At 43.8% G+C, this 13,330-nt stretch overlaps 2 long non-coding RNA genes across 2 annotated transcripts in view; one reads left to right on the forward strand and one right to left on the reverse strand.

The window, feature by feature from the left end:
- Positions 1-957: 957 nt before the first annotated feature.
- The window catches only part of LOC109316066, a 19,523-nt gene continuing 7,150 nt past the window's right edge, over positions 958-13,330 (reverse strand). The window contains exons 2-3 of the long non-coding RNA XR_002102664.1: positions 5,040-5,212; positions 958-1,783 (exon numbers count right to left, since the gene is read on the reverse strand). This is a non-coding gene — a long non-coding RNA (uncharacterized LOC109316066). The remainder of the gene's footprint in view (positions 1,784-5,039; positions 5,213-13,330) is intronic.
- LOC109316076 overlaps positions 2,177-13,330 on the forward strand; it is a 19,913-nt gene continuing 8,759 nt past the window's right edge. The window contains exon 1 of the long non-coding RNA XR_002102670.1: positions 2,177-2,189. This is a non-coding gene — a long non-coding RNA (uncharacterized LOC109316076). The remainder of the gene's footprint in view (positions 2,190-13,330) is intronic.

The raw sequence follows: 13,330 nt of genomic DNA on the forward strand, positions 1-13,330 counted from the left end.
AATTTGCTTCAGTTTTAAATTAGTGAGTGCCATAGTAATTGCAATGATTCTATACTTTGTGATTTTTTGTGTTCAAATAAACATATAACTTCAGTGTTTTCCTATGCATCTTGAATTATGTACTTGACAGTAGAACATTGTATGTGACTGTGTGTGTGTGTGTGTTCATATATGTACAGATCTATACGTATATATTAAGAACATTATATATCATCTTAATCATGGGCAGGCAAAATGTGTCCTGTGGAGGCACTTTCATTTGGCCCGCAGGACCCACCAATGAACTGTACCTCACCCAGCCAGTCCATCCACAAGGGTGGGAACAAGGCACCTAGGTATACACCCCGCCTCTCAACACACCCTATTGTGCCTCACTCCCACCCTTATGGGCAGCAGGGCCTGGCTGAGCCAGCATGCAGCATCCAGGCAGGGATGCTGCTGCTGCAGCCTCTGGGGGACAGGCTCAGGTTCTCTGGACTCCTGCTTGCTCCGGGCAACAAGTGGGGAAGTGGCAGGGGTGGGGTTGCGCGCAGCCTCTGCTGCCTGCTGCACCAGCAGGCAGGGGTACTCTGGGCACTCAAGCCAGGCATGCAGCGGCACATGGCTCCAGCCAGCACTGCACATGTGGGGGAGGAGTACAGCCTACCCGGCCCACCTTTATTGCGGGAGCTTCATGTGGCATGCATGCAGCTCCCAGCACTCCATGTTATTAACAAAAATCTTATGTAAAGGCAGGCTGAAAACAGTTTTTTGAGCAACTCTGCTAGCCTGATGCTTCCCCTCTTAACATTATCCAGTGCCATGTTCCCAGTAGCCAGTTCTTCATCTACCTTACAAGTCTTGTATTAATACCATCTCCTCAAGGTTAATTAATATTTTCCCATATGACCCAAGTCAGATGCTTTACTGCAGTCCTGACAGATGAGCTGTACCATATTTCTTTTGTCAAGAAACTCAGTTATATAATCAAACAAGACAAGCAATTAATGTGGCATGATCTGCCTTTAGCAAGTCTACATTGCATTGTATTCCATTTACATCTGTGACTTTATTATTTCCTCACATTTAAAATAGCAGGGGAAAGAAAACTAAACTGGACAACTAAAGGCCTGTTGGTTTGATGTGTTAGAAATGTTTGCTAACACACTTGCCATCTAACTGCCAGTTCTTTCAGAATTCTTGCCTGAAGATTATCCCTCTCCCACTGATTGGAGTGCTTGACCTTATTTGAGTTTAGATTTCACCTTGGATGTTATCATTTATATTTCTCAGATTGTTATTCCCACTAGCTATCTTTCCTTTGTACCAGTAGTCAACACTAGCATCCTTAATGAGAAATGAAGTAAAGCATTGCTTTAATTTTCGGGCCATACCTAAATTGTCTTTATGGTCTACTCTGTCCTCATTTTATAGCAGTTCCTTTTCCTTTCCCTGTTCTCTTCTTATTTATATGGGCAAAAAAACCATGATTTTTGGCAAGTCTCACTTTATCTGTAAGATTCTTGACCTCTATGCCACAAGTTTCTCAGCTGATATTTTTTTTCCACCCCTGGCAAGCTCTCTGTATATTTGTAATTTCCTGTTTGAAAGTGGTTATTCATCTGGTTAGATCCAGAGCACTTTTCAAGCAGGATCCCCTCCTCTCCCTCAGATTTTGGATTCAAATTCCAGTTAGTTTTAGCACCTCTGACCTCCACTTTGAGTTCCTGAGATCTTCAGTCCAGTTGACTTCCCTAGTTTGTTCTCTTAATTAATCACAAAGTTTGTCCTTTTGAAATCATTCCTATAATAGAAAGAAGGAAAAGATTATTTATTTTTTATAAGTCAAATGGAACCATACTAGAACATACCATGGAATTTGAATGAGTTAAATAAAGTACTTGATAACTGCTTATAAAAATCAGTATTCCTCTTCTGATGACTGATAACACGAACTAACAAAAGAATGCATGGTATAGCATTTTAGATGTTCAAAATGTAGTCTCTAACTGCAGTCAAGCACATATCTATTTGTATGTATAGTTTTTTATTTTTTGCAAATATAAGTTGACAATTGCATGCAAATATGCATAATTAAATATACAGGCACTCCAATTCTGTGTATAACTGCCTACTGTGCACTAACAGTAGAACTGGGCAGTAAGTTTCCTCTCTAACATATATAGATATATGTGTGTGTATATATATAAGTTATGCCTACATTTTTAACTTTGCAATTGACTACCAATGTGTTCAAATTTCATGGGTACACTCAAGAGTTTCATATGCTAAAAAGATTATCTCAATTTCTCCTTAAAAAAAAAAAAACTATTTGGGGAAGGGAAGGAAAGAGTAATAAAAATTAGTAGATGCCTCAGAGCACTGTGATTTTCAATAAGGTTATCTTCCAAAAACACAAGATGGAATGTGATCCAAGAATATGCTACCATCTGGGCCCTGGGAAAATGTAAGTGGGATGTAAAGGAAATTAAATATGAATGCAAATCTGGTTTTGTCCTTGTACCTTCCAAAATAGCCTTTTGTTTTCGGAAAACCCAAGGTGGAACAACAGAAAGCAAATTATGTTTGTGCATAATACATTAGAAAAATTGTTCAAGCAAAAATCATCCATATGTAAATGAGTTTTGTAATTAAGGTTCTGTTTTGCAATATGAAAACAATTTAAGTTGATAAATAGGTATCAAATCATTCTACAGTGCTTAGAAGCAAGTATTTTTAATGGAAAAATGCTAATGTGTACTGTTTGAATTTCTATGCTGCTTTACACTTCATTGTTTCTATTCCTTTTCATTTTGTCCTGGCCTGGTCCTCTCCATTGTCAAAGACTGTGATATCAGTACGGACACACATAGCAACTGAAGGGTTCCACTGTCACGGATTGGGAGTCAGTTCGCACTAGTTGTGGGATACGGTACTAGAACAGACACCAAGATAAAAGAAGAATGTCTACATAGATATTTATACCACCCCCATAAATTTTGACTTGTAAGTTCCCATTTGACCAGGCACTGTTAGATTGAAGTAGCATCAGGAAGCAGTGGCAAAAATAAAAATCACTACAGGAAGACACAATTTGATTATCAAGAACAAAGAAGCAAACATAAGAACGTAATAACAAAGCAGCACATCAGCATCTGAGTAAGAAAAACAAAATTCTTCTTCTTCAAGACTCATGAAAATTGTCTTCCAAAATCAAAATTATAAATGAAGAGAAAAATTCCATAAACACAGTGAAATTTTACTGAGATTATAGTTATTTATGTCTTAGCCTAGAGAACCAACATTAACACAGTTTTATAAGGTTGTCTACTGTAGTCTTACTCTTCTGAGGCGCCCTCTACACGTTACATGTATTATGCAATTACCTGGTTTATTATGCAATTAATTTTGACTGGTTACACAGGAAAATTAACTTCTTGCTGGTGCAGGGGGAGTCCATATCAGGTTCCCCCGTACCAGCAGTAAGGTGTGATAGGCTCTGATTCATGATCCCACAATCATGACTCCTGCCATGCATGTGTGGCATGGCAGAAGGCACAATTGTATGGATTGTACATTAGATCTCATTGTGCCTCTTCCTATATGTATAGAGGGGCCCTGAAAACTCAACCATTTCCCCTGTTGTTAAGTTACGTATGTGTATCACAAGCACTACAGTGGTTCTTTGATATATTCAAACCTATACCAGAGTACTATACTGTTTAAAGGACTGCCGTTGTTTGAAAACTAGACAGGATTCTTATGTGAATGAAGCTGGGAGAAAAAAGTTGGCAAAAGAGATAATAAAACAATGCTGTTATCTGTATTTTTCAAAATATAAATAAGTTAAACAATCTTTTTAAAAACAAACACATATATAATCATTTTGTAAATTCAGTTTCTATCATCCTAAAATGTAAACACACACACACGTATTCTCACTATAAATGAACTGTCTCACACTTCTGTCTCACATCTCACACTTCTGTCTCACACTTCTGTAAAATTCCATTTACGATGTTGTTAGGAAGAAACAATACCTGTATGTTCTTTACCAACAATTCTGTTATTGTTTACAGGTTTCCCTCACTTTATGCAGGTTCTGTATGTGCAAATTAGCTCTTATTAAATGATCCTTTTTATACCAAAAATTGGTGATCTGCAATGTAAATTCACTCTCATGCGATCAGTGTGGTGGAAGCCTGCAGTCAGCTGCTTTGTGCGGTGCATTGTGGGAGTGATGTGGACCAAAATATAGTCTCCTGTGTGGATCTGTGCTTCTCATTCGTTGTCTGCAATGTGTTTCTGTAGTTGCCATCCCCATTATAGTAACATTCACCACCACCCTGTGCTTCTGTGTACTGTCTGCTGTTGGCGGGTACCAAAATTGTCTTGTAAAAGTGGTAGAAATAGGTTTGGGGGGCAGTGCAGTCGTGGTCTTGGAATGTATCCCTATTTGTTATATTGTAAAGTGGGTTCCCCTTATGCAAATTCAAGTTATGTGCCGTTTTCCAGGAACACATGTACAGCATAAAGTGAGTGAAACTTGTGTGATGGATATTATGTGGATGTATTAACTAGTTGTTCACAGTAACCCATAAAGACACGGGTTTCAAAATGAAAAAGACCAAAATAATAGCACAGCCATAAAAAAACAAACCAGTTCATAGGATGTAGTTAAGGCTCTTGTAATAAAATATGTACTTCCTTCTTGATGAAAATGTGTTGTGTTAACCAATTTTTTGTAGATATAAGCAGTAGGTAAATAGATCCACAAAGCACGTTATTGAAAAAATAGAACCTGGTATCGTGAGTACAGCAAACTTCAGTATCTGAGGCTGTCACTCAAGTGTTTGATGCAACACTCACTACGAACTGGCATTTTTGTTTTACTTTCCCTTTTATCAAATTACATTTTGAATTGTTTTAAATAATTGTTTACAATAATAAAGTCTGATTTGGAGTGATTTTTATTTCCTTTGGCTTCAGGTTTGGAACCTAAGGAAGACCTGCTGGGGACAAGGAACCAGTAAAAAAAGCAGTTAAAGAATGAAGCTTACCTCTGAAGTTTAGTCTGCTCATCTCAATAGCACTTAGTGGACAAATGCAACTTCTAAAGTTTTAATTTCACTTGGAAATGTACAGGTCTTGATTTATCTTTGGTAAGTTGAAGTGTGGTTTCAGGCTACAGTTTCCTGGAGAATTTAGGGTAAGGTGAAATACACAAGGCTGTCTGGGGAGAAGAGATAAAAATGAATTGATATGGATTTAGTAGTTGCCAAAGCTTCTAGGTTCACAATGAAACACTGGCTACAAGAAAAGAAATTTTAACTCGGAAGATGCAATCGTCAGCATTAAATGTAGCTGATTTGGTTGAAGGCAAAGCAGGGTGGAATACCCTCCTTATCCTGGCAATCTGGGGGTAAATGGGACACCAGCACATGTTAGAGCCGCTCCAGAATTTAAAAGACACTTTAATTTGTCTTGCTTAGAATAGAACATCTAAGGCCTGTTCTCTTGGCCTCAGATCAGTGGTGCATCTCATATTTGGCCCAACACTACCAGTTCTGGCTCCTATCATGCCATGTACCCATTCAGAACACCCTGCTCCTACTGTACTTTTGCAACAGCCCCAGCTTTCCCTACATTAGTACTCCTTGGCTGGGAACAGACGTTGCACAAAACCCAGTTTAAGTGAGCAGAAACTGGTTTAAACCTGTAACAGAGCAGACTTTCAGTGCACATAAACCAGTTTCAAAATGACTGAAGCCAGTTTGAGATAATTCTGGGTGAACGTAGCATCAGACAACTGACTGAGCTCAAACCTGTTTGTTCAATGTCTGTCCCAGACCTCTTCCTGGTTTAACTTAAACCAGAGTCGGCCAGCTCTCTGAGCATGATCTCTGGGCTGGGCTATCTGTTCCAGGGCTGGCCCTCCTCTTCCACTCCCCAGTCGAGCAGGGACAGGCAGGGGTGGGGGTCTGGCCAGAGAGGGGTTTAATTTCCCCCTCCCTGTTCCACCCACCAAGCTGGGTCTTCTGGGCGCTCCTCCCTTGCTGCTGCAGGAGCAGCAGGCCGCCATTTATTCCCCCCCACTGCCCCTAGGGGACTGCAGCCGGGCCTGCCTGCCCTGACTGCTGCTGCTCACTCCCTGCTTGGGGCAAGTGACAGAAGAATCCCCCTCCTGCCCCCTCTGTTGGATGCTAGAGGGAGGGGAATAACCCCCATCCCTGCCCCCTGTCTAAGAGACCCTGCTGGCCAGCATCTGGCTGTGCCCCTGCCTGGCTGCTGCAGAGGGCAGCAGCCCCTGTTATACTGTTGGGGAGCATGAGCCCTTTCCCAGTGGGGGGGGTCTCACTGCAGCGTGGGCAGAGCTGTGGCCGACTGCACACAGGCAGCACCGGGGCTCGAAGGCAAGCAGAGCTCTCCAAGCTGTTGCTGTTGCTGCCACAGTCTGCAGCAGCTTTCCTAGCCCTACAGCATGGCCCCCTGCCAGGAAGGGGCTTGTGCTTGGGGAAACCAGGACAGAGGTTGCTGCCCCCATCTTGGTCACTCCCCCCACGCCACTCCAGTGGCTGGGTGGAGGCGGGGCCTGATGCCAGCTGGCAGGGCCTCTTAGGCGGAGGGCAGGGAGCAGGTTATTCCCCTTCTGCCCCCGGGGCACCACAGTGGGGTCTACCTGCCCCAGCTGCCACCACCACTCGCTCCGTGCCTGAGACAAGTGGTGGAATAAGCCCCCTCCTGTGCCCATCCCCACAGCATCTGTGGAGGAGGCTTATTCCACCACTTACCCTAGGCACAGAGTCATTGTGGGGGTCAGCCAGCAGCAAGATAAAATTCATGTGGGGGTTGCATTGAGTTACCATTAAAATTGTCCAATTTGTCAATAAAAGTCAATATTTCTGCAATATGTTTACTTCTGAAAATGTGCCTGATGGTATCTGTGCACATCTAAGCGTCATGTTAAATTGGATGTGTTTTCAAATTCCAGGGGTAAATTTTTCAAGGTCTGCAGGATATAAAGAATGGATCAAGGAGTTTAAGGGCTGAAAATGGATTGTGCATAGTAAGATGCAAAACTCTTAAAGTCCAGGAACAAAATTATTTTCAGATGAGTAACTAAACATTTAGGCTAGGGACAGAAGTTACACATAAACCAGTTTAAGTGATCAGAAACTGGTTTAAACCTGTAACGGAACATAAGTCCAATGCACATAAACCAGTTTCAAAATGGCCGAAACCAGTTTGAGACAAGCCTGGTTGAATGTAGTATCAGATTTAACTGATTGAGTTCAAACTGGTTTATGGAACTTCTGTCCCAGACCCCTTCCTGGTTTAACTTAAACCAGAGTCCCCCAGCATCCAAGTATGCTCTGCAGCCCTGGGCAGGGCTGTGCTCTCTGCTCCGGTGGAGCAGGGCTGGTCCACCCCTCTGCTCCCTAGCCAGAGCACAGGCAGGCAGGGGAGGGAGTGTGGTTGGACTCCAGTCCCCCTAAGGTGAAGGGGGCAGGGAAGAGGTTTCTTTCCCTGTCCTGCCATCACAGACTCTAGATGGGGTCTGACAGGAAGGGGTGGAGCAGCCTCTGCCAGGCATCTATCCTGTCACTGTTCCAGTGGTGGGGGCATGGCCAGCCCCAGTAGTAGCCTCAAGTGAACTGGCAGGAAGGGGGTTTAATTTCATCCCCCTCTCCCACAGGCATGGACCTGGGCTGGGGTTTGCCTGGCACTCTCCCATCACTGCTGCAGGGACAGGGACAGGACAAGGGGCACAGCCAGACACTGGCTGGCATGGGCCCCTGAGGCAAAGAGGGCAGGAAAGGGGTTTATTCTCCCCTTTGCCCCTGGGCGACCACAGCTGGGGTCTGCCTGCCCCAACTGTCACTGCCAATTGCTCACTGTGTGGGGTGAACAGCGGGATAAGCTCTTTCCCTGCCCCCTTCACCAGATGCCAGAGGGAGTGGGGAAATAATCTCTCATCCTGCCCCTTCGCCTAAGAGGGGCATGCCAGCCAGTCTTTGGCTGTGCCCCTGCCCCTGCTAATGGAGCAGCAAGGGGGTAGGGACTGTGATGGGGGCAGCAGCCCCTCTCATGGTTTCCAGGGGAGTGAAAGTTTTGTCCTGAAGCCCACCCCCCTCTTCGGCAATGGAGCAGGGAGAGGGGTTATTCCCTCCTTCCCTCCAGTGTCTGGTAGAGGGGGAAGGGAGAGAGCTTAGTTCAGCTTATTCCACCACTTGTCCTGCACAGGGAGCAATAAGTGGTGGTGGTGGCAGTTGGGGCAGGCAGACCCTGGCTTTGGTCCCCCAGGGGCAGTGGGGAAAATAAATCCCCTTCCTACCCCCTTTGTCTCAGGGGGCCATGCTGGCTGGCATCTGGCTCTACCTCTGCCCTTGCCCCTGCCCCTGCCACTGCAGGAGTGAGGGGGGAGTGCCAGGAGTGAGGGGGGAGTGCCTGGCTTGGGTCCCTGGTAGTGGGACAGGGAGGGAGGAATTAAATCCCTTCCCTGGCCAGTTCACTTGAGGCTACTGCCAGGGCTGGCCATGCCTCCACCCGGCTCCCTCCCTGCTCCTCCTCCCCCCGCCCCCAGCACGGCCTCCCTGCAGCCAAAGGCATGCTCCAGCTTGGCTTCTGGCCCAAGCCACTATGAGCATGTGTCTGCATTTCCTGAATGTCTATTCACTTGCAAATTGGTTCAATCTAGGCAAGTTAGATTAACCTGCAAAAATTGAATCAATTCAAGCTCTGCTTTTTGAATGTCTGTCCCTAGCCTTAGGGATCTGTGCTGTCCAGAGGTTTACACAACTGTCCTGGATGCCTGCATAACCTGTTTCAGATTTTAATGAAGATCAAAAGTGTTCTATTTGCAACTTTGCATTCATCCATGCCCTTTGAATCCTTAACACATGTCCATTCTTATTTGTACAATCATTTTCATCATGGTAAAGTTTTTTTATAGTATATGCAAACAAACAATGGCCTTTGTAATCAGGAAAAAATTAGTAGATGGTAAGCATATTTTTGTAGTACTGTTGAAATCATATTTATTTTAACTGAACCTTTTTAAGTCAAATTTTCTTCAAGTTTTTACACATGTTAACTATATTTTATCTTGCCTAGTCTCCTGAAATATCTACTCCTTTGAAAGTCTAATTCTTTGCCTGCATGCCTTTTTCCTCTCATTTGATTCCTAAAGAAACTTGAAGGTCTTGTGGATAAAAATGTGAATCAGGACATCTATGTTCCAATCCCCTTTTTACCACTGAATTCTTGTATAAACTGACTCAGGTCATATTACCATTTCTGTGTTTTTTTCCTGTTACTGCTCATGTCTATCTGCCAAACAAGGCTGTTTATAGTGGCTTAAATCATTACTATTTGTAAGACACATTTAATATCCTCAGATAAATTGTCTCTGTCTTGCCAAATATTATGGTTATATGCTATGTTTGACTAGGATCTGTATCTATATTTATAATCAACAGTCTTTTCCTATGTAGTTCCAAGTGTCTTCTCACTGGCAACCTTTCCAATTTTATTTGGGACTGCAAAAGATGTCTGGGGCTTTTTATAAAAGAACAGTTTATTGCCTGAATACGCATATGAATTAGGTATTTCTATTCTCTTTGCACTTGTTCAGTTTGTTTTGCATTTCTGATGTGTTCTTCTCCTGCCTTCTCGTTTTGGTCAGGTAGAATTCAAAGGTAATTATTTTCTAAATATATACTTTAATACAATAGAAAACAAAAAAAAAGTATTTTCAAAATATGTGGTGTCAGATATCTAAATAAATTAATTTATAGGAAAGTGTGGGTGGAACGTTACAATTATAGTGCTTTTCAATCCTCTGGAGATCTTTAAATGTGAAAAAGTATTTTTTTATGACACCCAGATAACACAGTGACCAGCACTGTAGAAATACCCAAACAGATGTTTGTAATCAGTGAAAACTGCAGCCCTGATTGTGTTGAAAATAGTTTGACTCCTTCTCCCCTAGCTCATCCATTTATTTAGCTCTTGTTTTTGCAGGCAATAGAGTTTGAGCTCTGAACTGCCATGTTAAAAGTATCAAAGAATTAAAAGTGCACTTTTACTTCGGCTTGAGCATGCAACTCAGGCATGTATTTTAGAAAACGTGGCCTGGAATGTCTACCATTGTGACAGATTTTCTTTTTTTTTTTTTTAGCCTAGCAGCAACAGACTGATGATAATACAGTCACTTAGTGGCTTTCACTGAGGACTAAGCTGCCCCTGTCTGGCTTTCACTTAGTGTGGAATAGGAACATACATAGAAAGGCTACCACAGAGCAGCTGACACAGGGTAAGTGCCTTCCAGTTACTACCTCCACCCCTAGCCTTATGCTAGCCTTAAAGAGAGATGCATATGAATTGTTCCTATTTTCAAGCCTAATATATGCATGCAACATCACATCTACTCTTAAGGTGACCTTCCACTTCACATTGTAAATGTTTCAGCTGTTCATAACTTAACAAATGATAACCATTTTTGCAAAAATTTGCCATGCTGAGCGTCTTTCTCTAGTTTCTGTCTGCCCTGGATGTGCTTCAACCCTGGGATGAAGAAAACTGTACTTCCAATTGCTGCTCTGAGGTGCTCAGGAGCTTACTAGGTCTGAACACTTTGAATTAAGAGCAAAGAAACTGTCTTGACTGGGCTCTTAATGCCAGCTGGGGGGTCTCAGACAACAAAGATGGGGAATCTGCTTGATTTGAAAGAAGAGGGGACAAGAACTGGACCTAGGGACCGGCTCCAGTAGCATGTGGTAGGGTGGGGGAGGAGATAGGAATTTGCATCCAGCCAAGTGGCTGATATGCAAATTGGAGGCACTGAGATTGGGGACACAGTCTGTAAAGATACTGGGGAACCAGTGGACAGAGATAAAATAGTGGCTGGGAGGTGACGGTCCAGGAGAGATGACTGGGAGAAAGATCAGATGAGGAGTCAGGAAGGAGAGAGCTGGGGTTGGCTGGGAAAGAAAACTGGGATGGGCTGAGGATGAAAACTAGGCCTGGAAATCCTGAGGGGTGAGGCAAGAGAACTGAGACTGCCTGAGGGGGAGAAACTGCAACGGGCTCGGTGAGGAGAATGAGAAGGTAAGGAAGGGATAGGGTGGGAACAATGAAATAAGGGAATGGACAAAAGGAATTGTGTTTGAAAGGAATGGGTAGAAAAACAGGCTCATTATAGCACTCCCCTCAAGATCCTGAAATGCAGAGGTGTCAAGCTCATTGGGTCCTGAGGGGTTTCTCACAGGCTGGACGACCTGCCTGTGAGACATGGGGACAGCATTAACCTCCATAATTGCCATGCGACTCCATAACACAGGGAGCTAACACTGCTCCAAACTAGTGTTAATTCCCACTGTTTCAGTGCACCTCCAGAGCCTAGGAAGTTAATGTCACACACCTCCCCCCCGACCTTACCTGCTACAGAACTCAAGGTTTCCATCTGCTCCTGGCAACTAAAATAGGCAGCAGGGGAAAAGAGGGAGGGAGGTGAGTGGCATTAACTTCCTGGGTTGTGGGGGTGTACTGAAACGGGGGGAATGAACACCCCCCCACAAGAGTTTCAGCAGCCACAGTGATGACCCCGCAGGCCAAATCTGGCTCTCAGAGGTGGGTGGTCCAACCTGCAAGAAGTCCTAAAGACCTGATCTTCCCACTTCTGCAGGTGAGATCCAGCCCATAAGTCATATGTTTGACACCCCTGCTGCAACAGACCCTGAGATTCCTGAGCCTCCCCGAGATTCTTCCACTGTCTGCAAATATCAGTGAAACTCCAGTACACACGCACAGAAGAACAACCTACTATTTCCATCAGTTCCTCTGATAGCTGAAATGGCAAAGGTCTGTATAGGATTTAAAGGTTTCAGCATGGCTGATGATTTATGTCAAGGTCAATATAGAGTCTGTGCAACTTCAGTTCAGGCTGTTAGTGTTTATCTTTAATTATCTGGTGAGATACTCTTTTTCTAACAGACCCCTGCCTAATTCATTGACAGTTTAGACAGCTCTCTCTTACTGAGAAACAATTAAGTAGTTTTTATCCTCACTCACTGTGTGACTTCATTCCTTGCTTACCCCACACTTTTGATACCATATAATAAATTTACTCCTGGGCTTTGCCCTGGCATGTCTATGTATAGTATCTGGTTGACAAATATTAGTTTAGTTTAGCATCTCTATGAGGTGAAGGCATGGTATTTCCATATTTTACCTAGAGAGAATGAAGATACATGGAGGCTGAAGTCAGAAGCATCCACTAATACCAAGTTCCCAATTCTGACATGCTTAGGGAACTGACTTCTCAGAGTGCTTAGCGTTACACTGCATTTTGGGGCCGTGTCCAGATGAGTGTTGCCATGTGGCATGTGGTGCTGCAGACATATCTGCAGACATACAGCACGTTCAGTTGTTCTCTACACTGCAAGAGAGCGGCATGGAGGGGTTTTTTTTGACCCCTGGATATCCAGGAGTCAAAAAACCCGCAGAAAAAAAAGTGGAGTGGCGCATGCAACAGCAGTGTGCGCCACCCATAGTTGGAGCCTGGCTAGCCAGAGCCATGCTCTATTGCCAGCCAGGCATTGTCTGGCAGGACTGGTGCAGCTGTAGTCCTGGGAGGCCCCCAGAACCTTAGGTAAGGCTGCTGGGGCCAGCCCTGGGCCTCCCCTAATCCACCTGGGGTAATTTGCCATGCAGCAGTGTGCATGTGGCATGGGCGTTCCCTGGGGATACCTAGTGGTGGCACAAGGCACACTGCTGCTAGTTGTCCCCAGGAAACAAATGTCCAAGCACATCTGGACACTGCCTGTGTCCCCTAAGCCTAGGTGCCATTACAGCTGAGAGAGCTCAGTAGTTTTCCAAGTCAGATCCAGAGCTCTTTTGTTAAGGCATCCAGAAAGGATGGAAAAACACAATTTATCACAAGTGAGAAGTTTGGTTTCAGTGACTTGAGTAATATCTAATAGGAACTCTGTGGCAGTGACTGGGATGCGATCCATGAACTAACTGAAATGACAAACATCTTGTCTGCACAGCAACTAGCAGGACACTCAATCTGCTGAATGCCTGTCTTTGCTTTCCTTCATTAAGAGAGATGTGATGGCTTTACAGACAGATTTTAAGGCCAGAAAAGGGACCAATTATCATCATATAGTCTGAACTTACACATTATACAGGTCACCAGATTTCTTACAAAGGTGAGAATTTGCAAGTTTGTATGGAAAAAAATGGTATTTAATTTTAAATAGAAAGACAGTCAGACATTTTATATACACTTGTGTATTCACAGATAGACATGTGTGTATACACACACACACACACACACACACACACA

This window comes from Crocodylus porosus, unplaced genomic scaffold (assembly GCF_001723895.1).
Source record: "Crocodylus porosus isolate Cpor-Errol unplaced genomic scaffold, CroPor_comp1, whole genome shotgun sequence".
NCBI lineage: Eukaryota > Metazoa > Chordata > Crocodylia > Crocodylidae > Crocodylus > Crocodylus porosus.